Source organism: Aethalodelphis obliquidens, unplaced genomic scaffold (assembly GCF_003676395.1).
Source record: "Aethalodelphis obliquidens isolate GAN/ISIS:26980383/991018 unplaced genomic scaffold, ASM367639v1 scaffold9, whole genome shotgun sequence".
Classification (NCBI taxonomy): domain Eukaryota; kingdom Metazoa; phylum Chordata; class Mammalia; order Artiodactyla; family Delphinidae; genus Aethalodelphis; species Aethalodelphis obliquidens.
In genome coordinates, this window is record NW_020837953.1 from 39731711 (window position 1) to 39758125 (window position 26415).

Sequence of the window (26415 nt, forward strand, 5' to 3'; positions counted from 1 at the left end):
TCTGGGGCAGCAGGCATGCCCAAATCACTCAGCCCTGAGCATTCAAACCAAGCAGGGACATGATGTGGGAGAGGTAGGGGGGTGCTGAGGCCGGGACAGGTGTCTGAAATCCCGGTCTCTCCAGGGCACCCAGACCCAGGCTGGCTGGGGAAGAAGAGTCCCTTCCATGTGCCCCTATAGACTAGTGTGACCCTCCCCCCATAGCACGCTGCTCTGAAGACCCCGTGCCCCTGTCACATGATGATCCATTCCAAAGGACACCAGAAACCAGTGAGGGCATGTGAAGGGGGGGCTGGGACCAAGAGAGGTGGCCCTACAGACATGAGACCGACCCCCAGAGTCTGCGGGCTGTGGAGGTGACCATCCACAGCACCCTCACCAGGTGGAGATTTCACTCTACCGGTTAAGACCCAAGTTTTCGGACTTCAGTAATAAGCCCAGTGCAGAGAAGGAACCACCAGACTCCGCGCTCCTCCCAGCGATCCCACGGGGCATCACAGATGAGAAACCCGAACTCGGAGCCTGAGTCAGCTTGCCAAGGTCTCTATAATTAGTCAGAGGCAGAGGCGGGATTCGAACAAGGCCTTCTGGGTCCAATCACCCCAGCACGACTGCCTCCCAAGCTCCACACGTCAACTAACATTTATCAGATGCTTTACTGGGTGCCAGGCACTGCTCTGAGTACTTTGCACACAACAACTCTCTTAATCGGTTCAAGAACAAACTGAGAAACTGAACTGAAACACAGGGAGGTAGAGACACTTGCCTCAGGACACACAGCTGACAAAAGGCAGAAGTGAGAATCAAAACCAGGCTGATGGGGCTTCCCTGCTGGCGCAGCGGTTAAGAATCCACCTGCCAATGCGGGGGACATGGGTTCGAGCCCTGGTCCGTGGAAGATCCCACATGCCACGGAGCAACTAAGCCCGTGCGCCACATCTACTAAGCCCGTGAGCCACAACTACTGAAGCCCGCGTGCCTAGAGCCTGTGTTCTGCAACAAGAGAAGACACCACCATAAGAAACCCACTCACCGCAAAGAAGAGCAGCCCCCGCTCACTGCAACTAGAGAAAGCCTGCGCGCAGCAACGAAGACCCAATGCAGCCAATAATTAATTAATTAATTAATTAAAAAAAAAAAAAACAGGCTGATGTCAGAGGCCAAGGCTCTTAGCCACCCACCCTTGCATCTACTCACCTCCCCAGAGCACCCTGCCCTCCTCATCCACCAACAGAGGCAGAGCCCTTGGGTTGCAGGAGAGACCCACTCTAGGAAAAGAGCCATGGGCTCAACGAGTTTTCACAGAGGCAATGGCTCTGATCCGCACAAGGAGAGAACTGAAGGCCCAGGAGGCCGACAAAGGTGAGAGCTGGGGGGCCCCCTTGGTCATCTCCATTCTCCCCCTTCCCCCAGCCAAGGGAGCCCAGGCGATGGTGTCATTCCCCACCTGCACCCTGCCCAGGGCCCACAGAGCCACAGGCTCCTCAGTGTGGCCCACAAGGCCATCCCTTCTTCCAGATCACCCCACACCTCCCCACTCACCAACGATGAATGTTTGCTGAGCACCTACTGTGGACCAGGCCTCATGGAGAAACAAACATGGAAAACAAAAGACAGAGCCTGGGGGCTTCCCTGGTGGCGCAGTGGTTGAGAGTCCGCCTGCCGATGCAGGGGACACGGGTTCGTGCCCCGCTCCGGGAAGATCCCACATGCCGCGGAGCGGCTGGGCCCGTGAGCCATGGCCGCTGAGCCTGCGCTCCGCAGCGGGAGAGGCCACAACAGTGAGAGGCCCGCGTACTGCAAAAAAAAAAAAAAAAAAAAAAAAGACAGAGCCTGAGCTCCAGGAGCAGAAGAGGTGCTCCCACCTGCCCAGCCACAATGACCTGCGCTCCCCAGGGCAGGACCCTTCCTTGGCCTGGAAGCCATGCCCTACGTTATCTGCCTGGGACCCTCCCACCTACATTTTGAGCCTTAACACAAGCCAGCTTCAGGGAAATCTTCCATGAGGCCCACTGGGAGAACCAGCCACTCGCCCCTCTGAGCAACTAACACTCTGGACTGGAATCATTTGCTTTGCTTTCTGACCCCTCCACCCACTAGACTGTGAGCTCCTTGAGGGTAGGGACAAGGCTTTTCATTTCTGTCTCTCCAGTACCTAGTGCAGCCTTCAACACACGGTAGAGATTCAAGAGTGATGTGTGGCTGGGTGGATGGGTGGATGGATGGTTAGGTAAGTGGGTGGATGTGTGGATATATGGATGGATGGAGAGATGGGTGGATGTGTGGATAGATGGATGGGTGGATCGATTGATGGATGAACGGATAGATGGATAGATGGGTGGATGAATGAATAGATGGGTGGATGGATGGATGAATAAAAGAATAAGTGAATGAAAAAATGACGGGTGTCCATAAGCAGTGACCAAAGGCCACTGGGCTCAGGGCTCTACTTCAATCTGGAATTTACCAGGAAGCCCAGCTTTGCCCAGGTATTTAATCTGACCCAACCATTTTCTAGACATATTTCCCCAAACTGGCTGGGCATCCCTATGTGATCACTGTCTGCCTCCTTCACCAGGTTGTAGCATCGGTGACATAATGTCCGAGACTGCATCTGGTCTAACAATTAAGTCCTCAACGCCTTCCCCTGGGCCTAGACCACTGCATGAATGAACGACAAACAAATGAACTAAAGACCTAGGGAGCTTTTTAAACATGGAGATTTCCTGTCGCAGCCAACATCTCCTGGCTTAGAATCACTAAGGGTGAGACTCAAGAATTCGTATTTCATTCAAAAGCTTCCTGGAGATTCTGATAATCAGTCAGGTTTGGGAAACACTAGTTTGTCAGCAAGAAGAGTAACCAGCTACTGAAGGCTGTGACCACAGATGAGGGCCGCTCGGAACAGGGTCACACAGAGTCATCACCAAACCTGGCAGGTTGTCACTTTCCTAAGCCTTTTTTGGCTCAAAGAGAGTCTAAGGGCCTTTTGCAAAGTGTGGCCCTTGAACTACTGACTTCACAACAACCTGAATGAAGGGGAGGCTTTTTAAAAATGTAGACTCTAAGGTCCAACCCCAACCTACAAACTTAGAATCTCTAGGGGTGAGGCCCGGGAGTCTGCATTTTTTGCAGGTTGTCAGGGCAATGCTGGCACACACTAACTTAAAAGAATTACTGGCTCCCAGTTCCCAAGGGTGCTCAGAGCACCTGCTTGTATCTGGCACCTTCATGCACACCTAACCTCCTGAGAAAGAAAAGCTCCTGTCAGGACATCTTGGGAGTTCCCTGGTGGCCTAATGGTTACGATTCGGGGCTTTCACTGCCGTGGCCCAGGCTCAATCCCTGATCGGGGAATGGGGAACTGAGATCCCGCAAGCTGTGCGGTGTAGCCAAAAAAAAAAAAATAGGGGGATATCTTGGATGACTCCAAGAACCCAGCAAACGAATGAGGATATGAGGCCAAAAGGTAACAAATGTGCCCATTCCTCAGAACATCAGCCCCAAAGGGAACCAACAGATCACTACACCTAGCCTCTTATCTTACAGATGTGGAAACTGAGGCCCAGAGAGGGCTGTGTCTTGCCCAAGGTTATAAAAGAGTGAGTGGCAGAGCCAACCTAGAAGCCAGGTGGCCACGCCCAGACTCACCCCCACGGTCCCAGGCCGCCCTGCCTCGCATCCTCCAAGCCTGCTCCCAGGTGAGCCTGGCAGCAGGGCAGCAGCTGCTGGCCCTGGACATCTCAGCCAGGCTTGCTGTCCCAGGAAGACAGGGTGGCTCCAATCAGGGAAGGCTCCTTCTGTTTCCACCACGTATGGTGATAAAGCAACTCGTGCTCCAGGAAGGAGGAGGCATCAGAGAATGGAATGAGCAGAAACAGTCTGGTCAGTTATACATCCCAAGGAGACTGGTTAGGGCGCTGAATGCCACAGCTCAGTAGGAATGTCTCCCCAAAACTCTACGATCAGTCCACAGTGCCTGAGTTCAAATGTTTAAATAGTCCTGAGGAACCACCGACATCAGTGTTCCTCAGTCTGCACATCTGGGGAAATACCTGTGTCCTGAAATACGCTAATAGATACTCAGTGCAAAAAAAGGTGTTCAGTGGTCAAAGACCATGGAAGAACCAGGGTAGAAGTTGCCCTTCTAGATGTTAAAGGCATTGAAAAGTCCTGCAATTTCAGCATCTGCTTGAATCATGATACAGATGAAGAAAGTTGGAGGCTGAGAGGAATTACATGCCCTTCCCAGAGTCACCGGGCGAGGAAGGGGGTGGGGGGACCGTAAGACTCGAGCAAGACAGCCTGCCTCCAGAGTCCACACTGGCGACCACCGTGCTTATACTCGGCGAGATGATTCCTCTGTTTACTATCACTGTTCTTACTCTTGATCTTCTGATGGAAGGGAGCGAGGGCGGGCAGCAGCAGGGCCTGGCAGGAAGTCATCCCCATGACAGTGGCCAGAAGGAAGCTGAGGATCCAGCTTCCCAAATCCTCTTCTGTTCTCGGGTCTGCTGTCACTGGCTGTGTGACCTGGGGCAGGTTATGACCCTTCTCCAGACTAAGATGTCCCATACATAAAACTAGGAGCTTGGAGTAGATAATCCCAGAAGGCCCTTCCAGCTCTAGACAAGAGTCTGACCCCACTGTCCTACCCTCAGCTCCCATCTCCCTCCCCATCAGCCACAGCCTCTCCCTGTCCCAAATCCTCAACTCCGTAAACAGCCATGGCCTGCGCTCTGTGTCCGGGCTGCCAGGCTAGGCTGAGCTCTGGCCGACGGCGGACTAAGCACTGTTTGGCTCTCCCTGCCATCATCCCTTCATCATCCTCCCTGTGACTCATCGTTGAGTGGTTCCAGATTGGACCCCAATCACCATTGCTCAAGGTGGATGGATAGAATGAATTTTTCCATCTGGGGTCCCAGAGAGCTGGTTTTACCAAGAGCTCCATACAATGGGCCACGAGGCAGGACGGATCCCGCACAGACCCTTAGCACCGCCTCTGGGCTTTTAAGTCCAGTTCTTATATAAAGGTAACTGTATAGCCTGGCCCTCGGCAGAGTTAGCTAACCTCTTTATGCCTCAGTTTCCACACCTGCAACGTAGCTAATAATACCCACCTCCCTGGTGAGCACACCATTCAGTTATACGCAAAGCGACCAGCTCAGTGCCTAGCACACAGGGCGCTCCATCAATGCTTAGATCATAAGCTGCTATCTAACTAGAGGGCTCTCTGAGTTGTTTTCTCAATTCAATCTCCCCCTGCTCCCCAGGCAACAGAGGACAGGAAGTAGAAAAAAGTGGCCGATGTTTGACTCTTGCAGACTCCCAGAAATCTGAACTCCTATACTCGTGGGTTATTAGAATTGGTAGAGACCCTAGATTCTCCACCTGCTCATTTTGCAGAAGAGGAAACTGAGGCTTAGGGTGAAGTTAGAGGCAGGATGAAATGTTGCCCAAGCCTTCCTGGCTGGTTTGAGGAAGAGGTGGGATTAGAACCCAGGTGCCAGGCTCCCAGTCCGGTGGTCTTTCTGGGGCCCTGGGGCAGCGAAAGAGCAGAAAGCCAGTATCCCTGGGACGCTGGGATTCTTGTCCCAAGTCTGCTCCAAGTGGCTGTGAGATGATGAGCAAGGGGCTTAGGCCCACAGGGGCTCCAAGGCCTCGTGATAAAACTTACGGGCTTGGTCTAGATTGGGGTGCCCCAAAGTGGGGTGGCCAGAAAGCTGGAGCCCCAGAAGATTCTATCAGGTGATTTGCCAAGGAAGTGTGACAGGGACCAAAGGGGTTTCAAGGGAGGGCTCCAGAGTCAGGTGGATCAGTGTTCAAGTTCTGCCACTTACAAGTTGTGTGACTTCAGGCGAATTACCCTCTCTGTTCCTCGGCTGCCCCATCTGTAAAATGAAGATAACCCGACATACCTCAAAGGTTGCCACATGAACCGGAAGAAGATAATGTATGCTGCCTGGCACACTCGAGGCCCTCAGTGAACAACACCGGTTATTTTTTCAGTCCCTCGGGAGCACGTTTAATATTATCCCTCCCTCACGGATGAGGTAACCAAGACTCCAGAGGGGCAAGACACCTGCCCAAAGTGATGGGACTCACAGGAACAGGGCTCTGGGAACCGCTCCCCATCTCTTCCAGCCCCCCGCAAGAAGGAGGTCTCTGCCTGGCATCGGTACAATACAGCCATCCTCCCCAGAGGAGACCACCACCCTTGCTGACCTCCCATGACCTGGCCCAGCCCCAGAGAGTTTTCTCATCACTCACTGGGGAGGAAGCCAGTTCCCCAGGAAACTGCTTAAACATGGGGCCCCAGCTCCTGGGAAGGTGGTTCCCAGTAGCAGCCCAGCTCCTCCCTCCCAGAAGTCCCACCCAGCCTCTGAGACCGGCAAAAGGACATTTAAAGGCACAGGAGGACCTGCAGGTGGTGACGGTCCACTGGAGCCTCCTGTGAGCCCCTCGCAGAGGTTACTTGCCACCTGCTTCCACCTTTGAGACCCTGGTTGTTTCACTCAAGAAACCAGCAGAAGCCTGGATGCTGTGTTATGCTGCGTGACCTCAGGCAAGTTGCTTAACCTCTCTGAGTCTCGGGAACCTTTTTAGACAAGAGAAATGAGCAGAGTTTGGGAAGCACGAAGAAAGCAGCAAGAGTTCACAGAACAACCTAGGAATCAGAGGGCCTGTAACAGCCTCTAAATGTCTCCCTGATGTCTCCTGTCCCTTCCAACTCAGCCCCCACCAGGACAAAAAGTTCTGACCACGCTGATCATGCCCCCCCGCCCCCAGCTAGAAACAACTGAACGGCTCCCACAGTCAAGATAAAGTGCAAGCTCCTAGTGAGATGGACAGAGTTCTCAGGTGGCGTTCCTGACCACACCCCTCCTGACCTTGCAGGGTCCTACTCTGCACTCACCTCCAGCCTCTGTACACACCTGGGACGCTTCCCTCTCCCAGAACCAACTCTGCCTCTAGGCTGCTTCGTCCAGCACTCCCTGGGAAGCTCCGGTGAGCCCCTATGCCTGGGTCAGGCACTCTCCCCTCCCTCCATCGGTTACCTGCCTGCTCCCCCAACCCCAGATAGGTGGTCACCATACTTCACTCATCCTTAGCTCCTAGCCCAGTACCCAGCTCCCAGGGGGTGTCCAGTAAATATATGCTGGGAGGAGAGGAATGCGAGGACGAGCAACTGAGAACAAATTAACGAACCCACGAGCTGTGGCGTCCTCCTCTGCAAAACGGGCATGCGTGGGAGAAGCAGCCGGACTCGCTGGCTGCGGACCCTCACCCCCATTTTGTGGCTGGCACAGGCTTGCTGGGTGGTATTTCACCTCTCGGGACCCTTCTCCCCGCTGTAGAGGGAGGACAATAACAGCACCCGCACCTCACTTACCGTGAGGACTCAGTGGGCTAATCCTCCCAGAGTGCTCAGCTCAGTGCCTGGCATGAAGAGGTGAGTTCCTTGCACTTGACCTCTGGGGAAGAAAAGTGGGAGACGGGCGTGACACGGGGCACTGAGCTCCTGCTGCAGGGTCCGAGTGGCCTTGACACCACCCTCCCAACTGGCTTGGAGACTGCCCCCATCTGCTGGCACGGGACCCACGCCCCAGCAGCCCAGTGCCCCGGAGAACGTGAGCCCCACTGAGTCGGGAATGAGGGCTCAGCCCCTCTGTGCCATCTCAGACCAACCACTGACCTCTCTGATCCTTTCTGTCTATACAAAGGCGGGCTGAGGCTGCTTCCGTCATTGAGGGACACAGCCATCTCTGCCTGTTCCTTTAGTGGCAGCAGAATGACCTCTCCTGGGGGGAGCAGTCTTGGGGGGCCCTTACCTCACCGTCCTCTGGTCCAGGTTTCATTGAGAAACATGAGGCCATCAGATGGGACTGTCCCCAACTTCTCCTCATGTATAATCCAAATCTAGACCATCTTCTCCCATTTCCTAAGAGCATCCTGGCTCCATCAAGGGCCAATGCCTTCCTCCCCGCACCGCGACTCCCACATCATCACACCGGGTACCACCCTCTCTCATTTGCCTAAAGATCCGGCTCCCGTAGCTGCCCCCTGTGTCTCGTCCCCTCTCGGAGCAGTCCTGGCCACCCGCACAAACCACTCTCCTGGGTCTCCCCACTTCCCCTCCACCCGAGACATCTTTATCCAACCCCCCTTTGCCTGGCCAACATCTCAGCGCTGTCCGCACACGCTGTCTCTCCTTGCTCCCCTCCCGTCCCAGCCACTCCCACTGCAGATTCCAGCCCCATCCCTCCTCCAAAAGTGCCCTTATAAAGGCCCAAACTGCCTCTGTGTTTCTGTCTGGTCTTACTTCCACTCTCAATGGCCTGCAGCCCTGTGGCCCACCAGCTCTCTCTGCAACAGGCCCCATGCCGTGGCGTGGCATGGCATGGTGTGGCGTGGTGTGGCGTGGCACGGCATGGTGGGGCATGTGGCATGGTGTGGCGTGGCACGGTGTGGCGTGGCATGGTGTAGTGTGGCTTGGCGTGGCATGGCATGGTGGGTGGGTGTGGCATGGCGTGGCATGGCGTGGCATGGTGGGGGTGTGGTGTGGCATGGCATGGCATAGCGTGGTGTGGCATGGCATGGTGGAGGTGTGGCGTGGCGTGGCGTGGCATGGCATGGCATGGTGGGGGTGTGGCATGATGTGGCATGGTGGAGGTGTGGCGTGGCGTGGTGTGGTGTGGCGTGGCGTGGTGTGGTGTGGCGTGGCGTGGTGGGGGCGTGGTGTGGCATGACGTGGCATGGTGTGGCGTGGCGTGGCGTGGCGGGGGTGTGGCATGGCGTGGCATGGCACAGCGTGGCGCAGTGTGGCGTGGCGTGGCATGGTGGGTAGGGTGTGTTGTGGCATGGCGTGGCGTGGTGTGGTGTGGCGTGGCGTGGTGGCTTCCCAGAGACCCCTCTTTCCCTCCCTTCTCCTCCTAGCACCCTGGCTGCCCCTCCTCGGCCTCCTCCCCTGGATCCTCCTCCTCCACCTGGCCACTGGGTGGTCCCACCTGTGCCATCTATATGCTAATGACACCCAGCCAAGGGGCCCCACCTCTCCCGTGGACTTCTAAGCCAGCCTCTCAACGTGAACCTGTCCCCAACTGGAGCCCTGGATTCTCCAAAAACATGCTCTCAACCCCCTCTGAACCACCTGTTTGTAATGACACCACCACCCACCCAGACACTCAAAAGAAGATTCTAGAAGTCTTGGCTCCTCTTCATTCCTCTCTTTCCCTCAGCCCCTGTGACCAATCCACCAGCAATTCCAGCCGATTCTTTCTCTAAGTCTTCTCTCCAGCTCCATGGACCACCTCTCATCCCCGAGCCACCTGAGCCTTTCCTCCGGGCCCAAGTCCACCTGGGTAACCACAGCCAGTTCTCCTCCTGCAGCCAGAGGGTCCCTTCCTGAGGTGAGTCGGGGCCCACAGGCTCCAGCAGGCTGCGGGAGGGGTCAGCGGGACGGCATGCAGGCACGCAGTCACCGGTCACCTGCTGGCAAGGCCTCGCCTTTCTCATCTATGAGTCCATCCCTCACCCTCCAGCATCCACTCCAGTGCTTCCCCGTCATAGGCACTCAGTTATTTCTGAATGAATTATCTGAAAAGAACATAAATTTCTTTCCAGAGCTATTTATAGCTGGAATCTTGGGATTGTATTTCATGAATAAAGGTATTTACAGGAAACTAAAAAGAAACTGCGGCTGTCTTCCTGCTGCACCTGGATTAGCCATCCTAACTGCCTGCCTTGATCCACACGGCCCTCCACAGCACCTCCTCATACTGCCCTCCCCGCCTCGGCTGCTGCAAGCCCTGGGCTTTCTCCTGTTCAAACCAGCCAAGATCATTCTGACCTCAGGGCCTTTGCATGTGCTGTGCGCCTGCCTGGAACACGTTTCCGTCTGCTCTTTGCATGGGGAGGGGGAGGGGGGTCCTCCCTCGTCATTTGGGACTCAGCTTAAATGCCTCTCCTCAGAGGGGCCCTCCTCACCACCTCCAGCTGACAAATTCTGCACCACTAACCCCCACATACACCCCCTCCTCTCCCAACAGCCTCCCCCCAGCCCCTGCTATTCCCATCCTATCACATTAGGTTGTCTCCTTGGCAGGACTAATTCCATGACATGTGGTTACTTTAACTCGTTTGTCTGGCTTTTGTCTCCTCCACCATCACATAAGATCCACAAGGGCAAGGCTACTTACAATTGGCCTGGTCACTGTGGTAAGAACCACCAATTCTGCCAGGACAGTGGGCCAGGCACTGTCCTGAGCAGTGTACTTGTATTATGCCCTTTTTACAGATGAGAAAACTGAGATACAGAGGGGCCAAGTGAGTTACCCAAAGTCCAGCATAGAAAGAGGCCCAGCAGGGACTTCCCTGGCCGTGTGGTTAAGACTCTGCGCTTCCACTGCAGGGGGCACAGGTTCAATCCCTGGTCAGGGAACTAAGATCCCACCTGCCACATGGTGCAGCCAAAAAAAGAAAAAGAAAGAGGTCCAGCAGGAAGCAGGGTACCACTTCCCTGTGCCCACTTCACGCCCAGCACAGACCCAGCCCTTTGTGGGCCCTAAATTGGTACTTGCCGAATGATTAGATGAATCGCTGAATAAATGTTATACACTGCAAGACTGAGACAGGTTGTCTTCAGGTGGCGCAACAAGGGGGATTCTTTTTTTTTTTTTTTTTGCGGTACACAGGCCTCTCACTGTTGTGGCCTCTCCCGTTGCGGAGCACAGGCTCTGGACGCGCAGGCTCAGCGGCCATGGCTCACGGGCCCAGCCGCTCCGCGGCATGTGGGATCCTCCCGGGCCGGGGCACGAACCCGTGTCCCCTGCATCGGCAGGCGGACTCTCAACCACTGCGCCACCAGGGAAGCCCAACAAGGGGGATTTTAATTTTCTTCTCCCTGTATATTCCAAGTTTTCTTCAATAGTCACATAATACACAGATAATTTAAAGTAAAATAAACGCTTATTTTAAAAGAAATTCAAAGGTTCTGGGTAATGTCAGGGTTCCGGAATATTTTTCTTCGATTTCCAGAGACGGTTATTCCTCTACTTCATTTAAACCACAGTTTTTCTAGGGAAATTGAATAAAAAGCCCGTATTTTTAAAGCTCGCTCCAAGTCTGCCCACTTCAAACAATGAAGAGGACAGTGATGGGAGCTGGTTCCCGCCTCGCGTGCTCAGGGCTGGAATTCAGGGATGCATACTAATCAGGCAGCCGCTGGGAGGGGGGTCCTGCAGAGGCCAGGCTCTCAAGTAGGAGGGGCTCCAGACCCAGAAATGCCACCTCACCTCAGGCCCGATGTGCAGTTATGGACAGGGGTCGCCCCAAGCTACCTGCACTGCCCCGGACTGGCGATGTCCCTGCAACGAGGTGGTGGTGAGGCCGGGGCCAAGGCCACCCTCCCAACAGGACAGTGGGAAGATGAGCCGCTTGGCACAGGTCAGGAAAAGGTAAAGCTCTTGGCTCAGCCCCAGCCTCTGACCAAGGGATGGGCACAACCTGCACTGCTGGCCAAGCGATGATTGCCCGCCCCGAGTTCCCACGGCATGGGGAACCCGCTGCCAGGGGCTGCCAGAGGCACGGAGAGGCCAGGCCCCGGAACGGGTGGCACGGCTCCAGGACACAGGGTTGAGAGCCGGGGCTCTGGGCAAACAGAACAAGGTCGAGCAGTGCTGCTTTCGCCCCTCCGCGCTACGTGTCTCTGGGCAGGCAAGATAACGTACCTGAGCTGTAGAACGGAGCTGATGACACAGCCCACTCGTCAGGACTGCCGAGGACCAAACTCCTGCAAGCCCCGCCGCCGCCCCCGCCAAAGCGCCTGCCACTCTGTCAGTTAGCGCTCTCCATAAACACAAGCCGTCATACGAGCACTTTCCAGACACCAGGACTAGCGGTCCACCTGGGCACCGAGTTCTATTCTAGGCCTTGACCCTCAACCACAGGGTGAGGAACCCAGCTATATGCGAGAGAAAACACGCATTCACTTCCAGCGAAGAAGGGCTGAGTGTTTTGAGATTGCAGACATGTGTCGAATCTTCTCTTCCTCCCCTCCTCAAAGGGCAAAGGGGAAAATAGAACAAAGGGGGACTGTAGAAAGAGCTCAGGGCCCACCTGGTTCGAATCCTGCCACTTATACTGTGGCCTTGGGAAAGTCACTCAACCTCTTTAAGACTCAGTTTCTTTATCTGTAAGATGGGATAATAGTACCCACCTGCAGGAATTAAATGAATTGATGCATGAAAAATGTCTGCCACATAGAGGCATTAAAGTAACATGAGTTGTCTTTAAACAAGTGAAGGGCAGAAGTAGCAGAGGTGATCAAAATACTGGATAACCTAAATAACCGTTACTTTTATCTTTGGGGTGGAGGGAGGGCAGCAGACCCACCTTCCCAATTCTGTATATTTTTGGCCTGATATTAAAATGGAAATTTTTTTATGAATCCACCAGCCACAGATGCTAGGGCTGGAGCAGCAGCAAGCTTGAGGATAACAAGAAACTACCCGGAAAACTTAAAGATTTTCAGGGGAGGGGGTGATCCGCAGAGCACGATGCCCCTGGCAGAAGAGGTCTGGCAGCGTTCCTTTGCTGGTACCCAGATGATGCTGTGCGCTCTGACTTGAGAAAGGTTCAGGACTTCCCCTGCTCTGTCACCAGCTCTGCAGACTCCTGGTTCACCTGACACCTGAGCCAGACTGAACTTCCAACAGCTCATGCCTCCAAGCCTTTGCACATGCTGTTCCTTCCACCCAGACCCTTGCCCTCTCCCCATCCATTCTTCTGCTACACTCTGCACACACTCCCGCTGTATGTAACTGTGCTCATGCCCCTCTCCCAACCAGGGCTCTCAGACTGTACAAGCGCTACAGCCTGCCCATCAACAGTCTGACTCTACTCTGCCCCTGAACCCATATGGATGGGTCCTGCCCACTGTTGCCTAAGCCACCCCCAGACAGCTCTAGCCACCCGAGTCCCAGCCATCACACCTTCACCAGCCCCGAGCTATTTGAGTCGTCCACAGTCTCTCCTCAGGCACCCCAACCACTTTGCCTCCCAGATACCTGAGTCATCTTGAGTGTGATTTTTCAGTCAATGGCAAAGCAGGTTCGCAATTAACTGAAACGTATCCTCATCCCACGTCCCCTCTTCTCGGTGCATGGGAAGATAACTCAGTTTCTGGAGTGGAGAGCTCATTTGAGGGCCACTTATAACCCTACCATCATAGCAGACCCAGCCCAGCAGCTGCCACTCTCACTGGGATGACCCTGAACCAGCCCTGGAGTTTTGTCACATGAGAATGCAAGCTCCAGAGAGGGGCTGTGCTCAGGGAGCTCACTGCTAGATCCCCACGCTGTGCTGGTAAAATGTTTAACAGCTGGTTCTCCACAGGGGGGAGAACTGGGACACCTGCATCGTTTTCCAATTTCTGTGGTATAAATGCTCTCACTGTGGCCACTTTGAGCTACAAGGTGAGCCCGCTGAACGGAGTTGGGAAGAGACGGGCAGGAGCGCACCCGTATGTACATTACATCCCTGACTTACAAAGGTTCGACTTAACAATTTTTCAACTTTATGATGGTGCGAAAGCGATACGCATTCAGTGGAAACTGTACTTGGAATTTTGAATTTGGATCTTTTCCCGGGCTGGTGACATGCAGTACAACACTCTCGTGATGCAGGGCAGGGCAGCGAGCTGTAGCTCCCAGCCAGCCACGCAGTCACCAGGGGAAACAGCTGATACGCTTACAACCATTGTGCACCCTGACAGCCATTCTGTTTCTCACTTTCAGTACAGTGTTCAATAAACTGCGTGAGATATTCAATACTTTATTATAAAATAGGCTTTGTGTTAGGTGATTTTGCCCAAGTGTAGGCTAATGGGAGTGTTCTGAGCACGTTCAATGCAGGCGAGGCCAAGCTATGACGTTCAGTAGCTTAGGTGTATTAAACGCACTTTCCACTTATGAGATTTTCTTTTTTTAACATTTTATTTATTATCTACTTATTTATTGGCCGCACCTCACGGCTTGCTGGATCCTAGTTCCCCAACCAGGGACTGAACCCGGGCCCTGGCAGTGAACGTGCCGGGTCCTAACTACTGGACTGCCAGGGAAGGCCCTCGACTTATGGTATTTTCAACTTACAATATTTTCAACTAACAATGGGTTTATCAGGACCCATCAGAAGTTGAGGAAGATCTGTATGTATATATATATGTATATACACACACACATACACACACATATAAAAGGATCTATCTATATATATATATACACACACACACACAAAAGATATAAATAAGCACAAATACATAGGTAACTGTGAAAAACAGTGAAATAATCAGGAAGTACTGTATTCTGAGTACTTATTACCCTTGTTTTTGGTATAATTTATTTAATTGTAAATGTATATACTACAGCCAGCTTACATACTATAAACTTGCAGGTTAACAGCCAACTCGCGAAACGCCTAAAATTTATCAACCAGATATCATTCTTCAGTACAGACTCCAGCACACCACTGCCTGGGGCCGGGCACAGGCTATGCGAGGACGGGTCACTCCTGGGAGCTCATTAGACTAGGACCCCAAAGGAAGGCAACTCAAATGCCCTCCATTGAGGCAAAGAGAGACCAAGGAACTCTTCAGGGACACGTGGCAAGAAAGGAGCTGAGCTGAGGCCCAGGCGGCACAGTGGGGGAGGAAAGAGAACGTTGGCCTACTCCGCTGTTTATGAGTTTGACTGTCTTTCCTGGACTTGAGGGCAAGGACAGCAGATGAGAAGCCAAAGATACTAAAGACAAGCTCGCAGAAGAAAGCAAGGACTGGGCGGTCAGGGAGACCCAGGCTTGAGTCCTTCACTGACTGTGACCTTCGGCATTCACTTAAATGCTGTGCTTCATCTTCCTCATCTGTAAAATGGGTATGAGCCCATCTTCACTGCCTAATTATCAGGGTGGTTGTAGAAACAAAAAGACAGCAGACATGAAAGAGCAACATAAATCTAAGCTACTATTATCATACATACATATGCAGATGACATATATGCACCAGCTAGCCCAGCAACTGGCACATACTGGGTTCCATAAAGAGCTTTTAATTTACTGTTGATTTATCTGTTAATTTACTATTTATTTAAATAACAGTAGGTCTTCCTCTTAAACGAACCTGGTACCTGGGTCCCAAGAAGTCCACCAAGTTTCCCCCTCCCCAGATTCCTTCAAAGCTAACCTGTGAAACAGGACAATTTAGGATCCATTAGTTCCAGGGCATCCACATAACCAGCAACCATTTACTGAGCACCTACTGTGTGTCAGGCGCTGGTGATCACGACAGACACGGTCCCTGCTCTCGAAGGCTTAGAGTCCGCTGGGAGGGGTCAAAACCCACCCCGACCGCAGTGAGGGCTCCAAGAGCATCACGAACAGGAATCCTGGAGCCAGCCTGGCTGCCCAGAGAGGAGGAGATCCCTGAGTGAGAAGCGAAGAGGGGAAGGATGGGACCAGCTAAGGCAACGGCTCTCTGGTAGAAGAGGAAGGAGCAGGGGAACTCAGAAAGGCAAGTGTGATGCAGCAAAGTAAGAAAGACGCAGGCACAACCCGAGGCCTCACAAGCCAGAAGAAGAGCTCCATCCCGAGAAGTTTTAACCCAGCCACAGGGAGCTCGGAGATTTCCAGACTGTGCCCTCCTTTCTAGTTTATATACCCGAGGCCTGGACACTGTGGGGCATAGTGCTGGGTGGACAGACAGAGGGACGGATGGATGCTGCAGAGAAGAGCTGAGCATGCTAATAAGCCTGCACGACCTGTCCTCTCTCCCCAGCATCCGAGGAGGAACAGATGGGGCTTCAGCAGGCGGAGCATGACTTCCCCGGACTGAAGCCCTCCGGAAGGCCAAGGCCTTTGGGCAAAGTCTTAGCTCCAGAGCCCGTGCGCAGGGTGGCCCACCCCTACCACCTCCCCGCTGTGGCCCGAGGCAGGGTCCTCAGGCTCTCAAGGCTAAAGGAAGCTTCCTGACCCCCTGCCCCAGGACCCCAGCGTGGAAGAGGGGAAAGAACTCTCCCCAGACTCCCCTACATCAGGCCTGGCCTTCCTCTCAAAGACCACCCCCGGGGGCCCAGGAGGCTGGTCTTCATCTTCACAGAGCCTGTCCCGGACACACTTTTCTGTCTCCAGGAGTGTCCAGGCCTGACCGGGTTCTGTGGCCTTGGCCTTCCGGCTGACCAGGGCATCCTCTCCTCCCACACTCCCCTCCTCCAGGAGGCCGCCCCCGTCCAGTCTCTGGGCAGGGGTCCAGGGTGGGAGAGGTGGGCCCAGAGCAGAGGCGAGAAGAGCATCCCTGACTCCACTTAATCCCAGGGACCCTCAGGTCAGTGCAGGGGGGAGCTGAACCACAGTCACAGCAGGACCTGAAGGCCTGGGTGAACCAAAGGGAAAGTGAAGCCCAGGGTGGGGGTGGGGGGATTTCCAAACTGGCCCTGCCAGACCTGCTGAGGTCACACACACACACACACACACACACACACACACAGATGCACAAAAGCCAGACAGGAGTCATGCAGAGGGATGGGACACCCAAGGGACACAGAGTCTCCCATGGGGGGAGGGGACACACACACACACACACACACACACACACTAGTAATACAATCGCTCCAATGTCACAGGACATACATACACACAGAGAGGAAACCCCAGTTCTGGGACCTCACCCCCAGAGACACTGAGATACACACTCGCATACACAACCGGGCACACGGAGGAGACCCGGGCTCCGGGAGAGACTCTCCCCCGGAGAATCGGGGACACAAGAATCACGCACGAGCGGAGACCAGGACCACGCGGGAGACGGAGACCCTGGACTCGGCGACACTCGCACAGGGACGCCCACGGCCCCGGAGAAACCCGGAGCCACACGGACACCCTGGCGGGGTCTCGGGGATCGCGGAGCCCCCCGCCCGGCCCCGCGCCCCGCGGGCCGCACTCACCGGCTCCGGCCGCTCGGCCGCGCCTTTGTTGTCCGCGCCGCTCACAAAGGCGCCGGCGGCCGCCCCGCACCTCAGCTGCCCCGGCGGCCGCGGGCGCCCATGGCCGGGCCGGCCCAGCCCCCCGCCCCAGCCGCCCGGCCCGCCGCCGCCCGAGCCAATGGCCGCGCCGCGCGCAGCCCGCGAGGTCACGGCCCGGTCCGGGGTGCGCCCGCCGCCGCCGCCGCTGCTGAGCGGCCTGGTCCAGCCGCGGCGCACAACGCAACGCGGCGCCGCCCCCGCCCGCCCTCCTGCCAGCCCGGCCCGCCGGCCTGCTCGCCGCGGCTGAAGTCACCGCTTAACCCCTGCTGGCCAGACCGCCGCGCCCGGCGACCCCCGGAAGGCCGGGAGCTCCCCCAACCGCCCCCCACCCCGCGGCCGGAGGAGGGCTTCCCTCCCTCCCGCCCACCCAGCCTCTCGCCACACGGGTGGGGAAACCGACGCCCGCAGGGGCTGGGGCAAGACCCTCCAGGTCTCACAGGGCTCCCCACTCCTTCATCCCCACCCCCGTGTCCCCTCCCCCTTCCCCGCTTCTCCCTTGGAAAGGTCCCCGGCCCGCGCCGGCTGCTTGCTTCTCCCTCACTTAGAGGAGCTTGCCCAGGGCTACCCAGAAGGGTGAGGGATGCCTGGGTTGGTCCCGCAGGAAGACCCAGACCTGCGATGGGCCCCCACCGAGCCCCTGCCGCAGAGAACCCTCCTGACGCATTACATCAGCCCTGCACCCTGGTTTCCCATAATAACCTCAGGAACCATAATCCTGGCAGCTGCAGGCATTGAGGGCTTTGAACTAGCAACCACCCTGCCATGTAGCTCCATCTTCTTGATGAGGAAACGGAGGCTCAGAGCTGTAACTTGCCAAAGCCCACCCCGCAAGGAAGTGGTGGAACCGAGATCCTAGCATGCCCCTCCCTCCCAGTACTCAAAGCTACCAAACCCTAGTTACTCCCTCTCAGAATTCCAAAGAGGGCCTCCGGATATGATGCAATTAATTACAGTTATCAGCTCATTAATTAAGATGATCCCTGTTGTTATTAAACACTGCCCTGCTACCTCCCTATATGCAAAGAAATTCACACTCAGGCTTATCAGCAATTACTCCTGGCTTGATAAAGAGTTCTGCAGCCTCCAAAGGGCACAGGTGTATGTAGCCTGGAGTCTGTGCTGGCCTGTGTTCGTTCTTTCCCACAGCCAGCAAACACATTTTTTCTTTTAACTACTCCCTGTTTGGCAGGCACCAGCCTCAGGGGCTAGGAATGAAACAAGGAACCAGACAGACCCTGGCCCTGCCCCCTCGGCTCTCCTGGGCTAGGAGGAGACAGGGATAACAGGCCACTACAGTGCAGCAAGACAAGCCACACCAGTCCACGCTCTCTGAAATCATCTTATTCATTGATAGGTTTGCTTTTTTATTGTCCATCTCCACACAAGAACATAAACCCCATAGAGCTTGTCCTAAGAGTTGTTCATAAAGTCATCCTAAAAAAAAAAAAAAAAAAAAAAAAAAGTCATCCTAACCCCCGAGCCTAGGGCAACCCTGGGCTCACACTGTACAGCCAGTAAATATTTGCTGAGCACTTACTATGTTCCAGACATCATTCTAGGTACGCAAGAGACATCAGTGAACAAAACAGGCAAGGCCCCTGCCCTGCTGGATTGTCCATTCCAGGGAAGAATAAACAGTGGCCATGACAGCAGGGAGGAAAGTTTCTGGAATGGCAGGAAAGCAGCAAGAACGTCTTCAGATGTCTATCCAGTGACCTCGGGGCTCACGGTATTAAGTCTTGGACCAGAATTTAGATATGCGGGTCCTGCTGGCATAGAAACAGTACAAGTCCCTGGACCTGCATTTGCAGCCTTTCAGACCTCTTCCAGCCCCCCTCCCTGGCTATAGTTGTTTCCCTCCTGGGCCTGAGCCCTCCTGAGTCCTCCAGTCTGGAATGCCTGCCCCCTGTTTGGTTGCACTAAGGTCTACCCTCCCTCCCAGAATGATCAGAAGGCCCAGAATCTCCAGGAAACTGCCCCACATGGCCTCTGTTCCCCAGCCACCTCTCCCTCTGAGCTCTACAGCACTTCATGCTTTGGTTAGTTGCTTCTGTTAGCGCTTTTGTTTCTGTTAACTGATTCTGGGCAGGTAATGACTCGAACTGTCTCCAGCTTGAGGGCAGCGGCCATACCTCAGGCCCCCATTGTGCCCCCAGAGCCCAGCACAGGTTAGGGGCATACCAAGTGGACACCCTCAAACCCTTATCAATAGAAACTTCTGGATCCAGGGTTGCAAACTACCAGCTCACAGAACAAACAGAGCCTGCAGAAGCATTTTGTTTTGCCCGCAGTGATTTTATTATTGTTAATTAGCTACTAACATTTAACAATTGAGAGATTTCCCATCCATTCATTGCCAGACTGCTGGCTTCTCTTAACAAATCTGACGATCTGGTAATGCCAGGCCCCCATGGCCACACTCTATAGGCCCCAAGGAGCGGTGGTGGCCCCTTAGAACAAGCCATGTCCTTCCACTTGTCACCATTCCTCCCAGTCCTGTGTCATCCATTTGACCTTGAGGCCCCTCCTCTGTGAATTAGTGTTTTCATTTCATTTTCCATCTACATTCTACCTATACTGTATGAGAAAAAAAAAAAAAAGCACATCAGGAAACACATACTCGAGAACAAATGAGCCTGCAGCCCTCACCTTCTAGGTCAGGCCAGGCCCCAGCCCAGCCCAATTCTCCTGCATTCTTGCTCTCCTGACACGCATACACCCCTTCTCTCTCGCCTGCCCAGCCTCACATGCTAAGCTCCACAGCACGACTGAATGTACGAGGCGTTTCACTGGGTCTTTGCCTATGCCGTTCCCTCTGCCTGAAACGCCATTACTGCTCCATCCCCCAGGCTCTGTGGCTTTTTGATGCTCTGCACATAGAAAACACCATCTCAAGGATCTGTTCTCTAGTGACCCAAGATTGGGCTCCTGGGCTCCCATAGCATCCTACGGTCCCCTCCTCCGTGCACCCATCCTACCGTGTTGTGTAGGGTATTCACCCCACGCCTTCCCCCGAACTGTGAGTCCTCGGGAGCCGCCGGGACTCTGCAATCTCATTCATGCTGGAATTCCCAGCACCTGGGACAGAGCCTGATGGAGCATAAGCACGAGACAAATATTTGCTAAATAGTTGAACAAATGGGTTTCAATAGCCACAAAAGGAACAAAAGGGATTTCTGGGAACGTTTCCATGTCCCAGAACATTCAATTAACCAGAATTTCCCACTCGCTGAGCATTCTGGTGGGGCGGGATCTATTGTGTAAGCATAATCATGGATGATACATCTGGATGGGACGGGGACTCTGTTCTCCCTGGTCTCTACTGCTGACCTGGGAAAGAGGAGGGGAGGGAGGGAGGGCGTGGCAGTATTTCCCATTGGTCAGAGAGGCTAAGTGACTTAGCCAAGGCTGCCTAGAAAGCTGGTTGCAAAGTGAGGATGGGAACCCAGGGCTTCTGCCTCTGCCTCCCAGCCTGGCCCTGCTTCCGTCGGCCCAGGCTTGTAGTAGATCAAAATGGAAGAGGGTAGGGCTTCCCTGGTGGCGCAGTGGTTGAGAGTCTGCCTGCCGATGCAGGGGACGCAGGTTCGTGCCCCGGTCCGGGAAGATCCCACATGCCGCGGAGCGGCTGGGCCCGTGAGCCATGGCCACTGAGCCTGCGCATCCGGAGTCTGTGCTCGCAGTGGAAGAGGCCACAACAGTGAGAGGCCCGCGTACCGCAAAAAAAAAAAAGGAAAAGAAGAAGCCCCCATCCCCAGATCATTTTTGCAACCACCAGAGTCTATACCGATGTAAATGAGTACATGAATAAATTGAAAGCTAGGAATGCTATTCGCAGAGTCTCAAAGTACTTCCTCACAAAATACTTATTAACCACAAAGGGGGAAAGAGCAACTTTACGGTAGAGAAACTTGGCAGTTACCTTCTCACCCAAGTGGTCGGATTGGGTGACCGTGACCAGCTGGGGGACATTTTGACATCATGAGTCTCCTGATGTGATTCGCTGAGAAAGACACAATATCACTTCATGATCTTCCTGCCAGATATGCACAACGCACATCATCACAAGTGAACATCAAACAAACCCCAATTGAGGGACGCTCCTCTAAATGTCTTCTAAAGTGCCAAGGTCACAAAAATCCAGGAAAGACCAAGGCGCTTTTCCAGATTGAAGGAAACCAAAGAGACTCGACAACCAGATGCAGCATGTGGTCTGAACTCCATCCTACGCCTGTAAAGGACATTATGGGGACCATCTGCAAAACTTGAAGAGGGTGTGAGGATTAGGTGGTAGAAATGTATGATGTGAATTTCCTGACTCTGATGGTTGTATCATGGTTGTATAGGAGCATGTCCTTGTTTGTAGGAAACACATACTACATATCCAAAGAGAAGGAACGTCACATCAGCGGTTTCCTTTCAAATGCCTCAGAGGGAAAGTCGTATTGTACTTGCAGCTTTTCTGTAAGCTTAAAGTCATTTCTAAAGTCAGATGGCCCGTGCTAATATAGAGCAAGTTGCTTAATTCTCTGAGCCTCAGTTTCAACGATCTATATAGTATAGGTGAAAGTAATAATACCTACCTTATGAGGTTGTTTAGAGGATTAAATGAGGTAATATTTGTGGACTATTTAACACAGAACTGGGCTCATGTATATATTCAAAAATTTTGAGAGACTTCCCTGGTGGTCCAGTGGCTAAGACTCCGTTCCCCCAATGCAGGGGGCCCGGGTTCAATCCCTGGTCAGGGAACTAGATCCCACATACCGCAACTAAAGATTCCGCATGCTGCAACAAAGATCCCTCCTGCCGCAACTAAGACCCAGCGCAGACAAATAAATAAATAAATATTTAAAAAAATTTTTTTGAAAAGCTACATAATTTTTCTTGTTTTTTATGCAGTTCCCTTCCCTAGGTAAGAGCCAGCATATGGAGTAAGGTAGCAAATTCCAGGTCCTAGGGGGTCAGGTAGGAGATGAAAATGGGAGAAGCAGGTTGAACATGACCACAGACACTGTGTCTCAAGGTTGGAGGCCTGGAAAGCACGGCCCCAGATAAAAGGGGCAGTCGCCACCCAGTTCTGGAAGGTGAGTCCCTGTGCACTATGAAGCTTTCGTATTGTTTTTCCCAAGAGAAGCTAGAAATCCAGATTTCCGTATGAAATCCCCTGATGTTTCATATTGGCAACTATTTCAAGTTTTAAATGGACCAATACTTTGTGAGCCACACAGGCTCCAAGTACCAGCAGCAGGAGTTCTGAAACCTTGTCCTGAACACTTAGAAACACGGAACGCTCCTGTGGATTGGCAGAAATAGCACCGAACCGCTGTTCACCGTTCTTCTGCAGCTCTGGCAGAGCCTCCGAAGAGGCTGGACTGGACGTGCCAGGACGCGTGCACCTCCCTGTGCCGTGACAGCAACCCATTCCCCAGCGCGCTTGATTGGACAACAGGGTGAACATCTGACCGACACGGGGCCCATCAGCTCGTCTCACTCAAGAATTTGGCATTGGAGAGCTGAGAGGCTGAGTCAGTCAAATGACCACGGACGCTGAACCTGAAAGACGGTGCCGAGCCAGAGCTGGCAATCGCGCTGCAACAAACCACAGCCAAGTTCAAGCTGAGGTTCTGGGGGATCAGAAACGCCACAGAGAAACAACAACAGCAGCAGCAAAAGTAAAGTGGGAGAAAAAGACAGTGAGGCAGAGGTCACCTAGCCCTAGCAATAATAATAGCAGATTCTTCCATAACACTCTGCACTGGGCTCTGTTTAATCACTTTCATGTATTAATTCATTGAATCCTCACAGCAACTCTATAAAGTAGGTACTTTTATCCCTGTTTTACAGATGAGGAAACTGAGGCACAATGATATTCTGTCCTAGCCTTGAACGTCCATCTGAGTGAACTGTTGTGTCCTTACAGAGACAACCCCCCTTCACTGCACTCACCTGAGTGGATTTTTATTCATATGATCAAAGGAGAGTGGTACCCACTGCCCATGGCTACCATCTTGGCGCAGGGTGAGGGGGGATTCTGGGACCAATTCATGTATCCAAACATCCTGCTCTAGTCTCTCTGTATCTCCCCCAATGGAAAAGATGAAACGGAAAAGGGAAAAGTCGCAGCCTGGGCCATCAGAGGCAGCTGCAAACATGTTAAGATCCTCTGCCCATCAGCCCATGCCCACCGGCCCCGTGTGCCAGCCCAGTCTACACTAGGAAGCCAGCCTCACCTACTCCTCGGGGTAGCTGCAGCCTCCGCTGGGGATAAGCAGGCAGAGGACTTGGGGCTGCCTGTGGAGCCAAGGGGAGGTTGGGTTTCTCTGCCTGGGACCTGGCCAAGGAGCCAGAAAGGACAGAGAGACAAGGTCTTCTCTTCCTGGCATCAGGTTACTGCCCCTACCCAGGGCTCAGGGTGCCAGGCAAGCCTCCCAAGCAATGAGAGTTGCCGGTCAGCTGACAGCAGACAGAGTCCAAAGCCTGTTCTAGAAGCTGCCGTAAGAATTAAGAGGATATGGCACTGGCCGCTGAGGAGGGGCAGCAGAAAGGGAAGCCGGCAGACCCAGTGAGCCTCCAGCCTTGCCGAGAAGACCAGGCTGGGCACTGGGGACCAGACAGAAGGTCTCCAGGAGAGAAGGTCCTAGGCCTGGGGAAAGGGAGGCACAGCGGCTGCCAGCCTGACGCTGCAGTGACACTCCAGGGAGGCCTTAGCCCCTGTCAGCAGGAGGGCTTGGCAGTGACTGCAGCCTGGCACCAGCCCCAGAAACCTTCAGCATCCCCCAGTTCCACCGCCCAGGGCTGGGAGGTTCCATAAGCTCCCTGGTCTCCCAGATGAAAGACGCTTTCTAAGAGTCATAAAACCGTCCCCACTGGAAACAATGGGCCCTTATCCCGCTGTGTCCTTCACATAAACTCCCATTAGCAACGCACCAGAAGCTGCAGGCAGGAGTTTTATAGACTGGATTTTTGGACCAGCCCCAGCGTTCATTAACACCTACTCCCTCGCCCTGCGTGGAGACTGCACAAATCACTCCCCTTTACAGAGGCCCACTGTGTGCTCGGCCTCCAGAGAATCCTGCAAGGAAGGGGGTTTTGTCCAGTTTTATGAATACAGAAACAGACCCAGAGAGGTTAAATGACTTGCCCAAGGTCACACAGTGGGAGAGTAGAGGAGTGGGGATTTAAATCCAGAATCTGCTCCTTCCCCCCCTACCCTGTGGCCTTGGGTTAAGATCACCCAAGAGATGAAGCCAAATGGGTTTCCTAGGTTTTCTCCTGGAAACAAGCAACTTCTGGGACCTCAAAGACTTCACCAGGATGGTTCTGTTCACCTACACAATATGTCAGCAGAGACACAGCGGGCTGGGATTCCCAACACAGCAGGGAGGGACCTGAGCCCCTTCCCTCGGATGAAATGCAGAGTCCCTCACCGTATCTCACATTCACGCTCACAATGGCTTTTCACCCCATTCCTCCCGGATGGCCCCCAATGATAAAGCCAGCCTCCTTTACTGGGCAGTAAATCCCCCTTTACTGAGAGATATGCCAGTCCCTGTGCTCTTCATGTATGACCCCATTTACTCCTGTAAGAACTCTGTAGAATGGCTGCTTTCAAGATCCCCTTTTTTTCACATGATGAACTTAGGCACAGAGAGGTAAGTAGACCACCTAAGGTCACACAGCAAGTGAGCAATGGATTCTAGGTCTACCTGACTCCAGCTACCACACCTCTCCAAAACATCACAACGTGGGGTTCAGCAGACACTCCATCCCCACCAGCCCAATCCCACAGTCCTGGCTCACAACTCTGGGTGTCACCCTAGTTGTGTGGAAAATGACAACAGCTGTCACTTCTAAATCCTTTGGCCATCTCCTGTCTACCCAACAATCCTCAAGACTGATGCTGCAATTCTTATTTTGCAGATGAGGAAACTGAGGCTCAGAAAGAGGAAATGTCTTATTCAAGGTCCCACAGAGCTGGTAAGTAGGGGTACCGGGCTTTGCACCCACTCTTGTGGGTTCCAGAACCACTGCTTCCTACAGGTAAACCAGCATGATAGTTAAACCAGACCATCCCAACAGGGTCTTTGCGGGTGTTGGGCTGCACCCCATAGGCCTGCCAGCCCTGTCCTAGCCCAGCCTCAAGACCGAAGAAAGAGTCTGGAGTTATAGCAACAGAGACATTGATGGTTTAATTGATGGGGGGGCTTACATGTCTGAAACAAGGTCCTGGAGCGACACCCTCCCACGCGCGGCGGACGGGAGGCAGGACATGGCTGCCATCTTTGCTTCCAGGGTTTGGGGGGAAGAGGTTACTAGTTATAGGGGGAACTTACATCAGGATGGCTCATCGGTTACCAGGGAAACCAGCAGAGGATCATCCCCTCACTGCCCCTTCGTTAAGCTATGGTGGAGAGATGTTCTGATCTAAAGATTAGAACAATCACTAGCTGGGCCAGGGGGCAAGTATGTAGACATTTACAGATTAGGCTCTATGATTAAGAGGAAAGGTCAGTCCTGTGAGTAGGGTGTAGGTGAAGCAGGGACTGGTGTAGCTGGGGATGTATGGAGAGCAAGAGAACAGCCGTCTTGGGTGGCCTGATCAGACAGCATGCATCCAACTAATACTTCCCAATTAAGCGCCTAAGGTGTTCCTGGCACTGTTCCAGGAGCTGGGGGTACAGTGGTGAATAAGACTGCCATCCTCAACCCTCATCAGCCCCGTGGGGGACCACCAGGGACCCCCCTGACCACGTAAGGCTGCTCCCCCTAGAACTTCATCCATAGCCTCCCCCTGCTGACCCCCAGTGCGGGGGTTCATCCCCACCTCTGCTGCCCTTGGCTGCCCTGCCCTCTCTCAGCTTCTGGGAACTTTCCAGATAGCCTGCTCCAGCCCTGCAAAGGCAGTCTACAGCGCCTGGTCTCATGGCTGATTTCACCGTAAGACGCTCCATAACCAACTCCTAACTGGGCCAACCAGAGAGGCAGCTGCGTTGGCTCCAGCTCCCCCTCAGACCCACACGCCCTGCCGCCAGATGGCATGGCCAGCACCCTCGGCCCCTTTGTTGAGATGATTAGCTCATGGACTGCCCCACCCCGAGAAGCTGGCTCGGGGCCTGCCCTTGGTCACCATTCCCCTATTACCTGTTGCCCAGAACAACTTATGGATGTGCGTGGTTGCTAGTCAGCGCCAGGCACTGTTGTAGGTGATCTGAATCATCATCGTCTTCACCATGCTCACGAGCATCGTTATTCTCACAGCTAACACTTACCGAGCACTTTACTACATGCCAGACAGTGGGCCAACTCTTTACCTGTATTATCTCATCAAATCTTCACACCACCAGGA

At 53.8% G+C, this 26415-nt stretch overlaps 1 protein-coding gene across 4 annotated transcripts in view; it reads right to left on the reverse strand.

The window, feature by feature from the left end:
• The window catches only part of ARHGEF10L (Rho guanine nucleotide exchange factor 10 like), a 159808-nt gene that overhangs the window by 127941 nt on the left and 5452 nt on the right, over nucleotides 1-26415 (reverse strand). The window contains exon 2 of one of the 4 annotated variants that reach the window (XM_027109989.1): nucleotides 7394-7475. The exons of 2 other annotated variants lie outside the window; for them this stretch is intronic. The gene's annotated coding sequence lies outside the window, so the exon portion shown is untranslated. Of the gene's footprint in view, nucleotides 1-7393; nucleotides 7476-16991; nucleotides 17077-26415 lie in introns of those variants that run through there. One more of the 4 variants, XM_027109991.1, reaches the window with a different exon arrangement.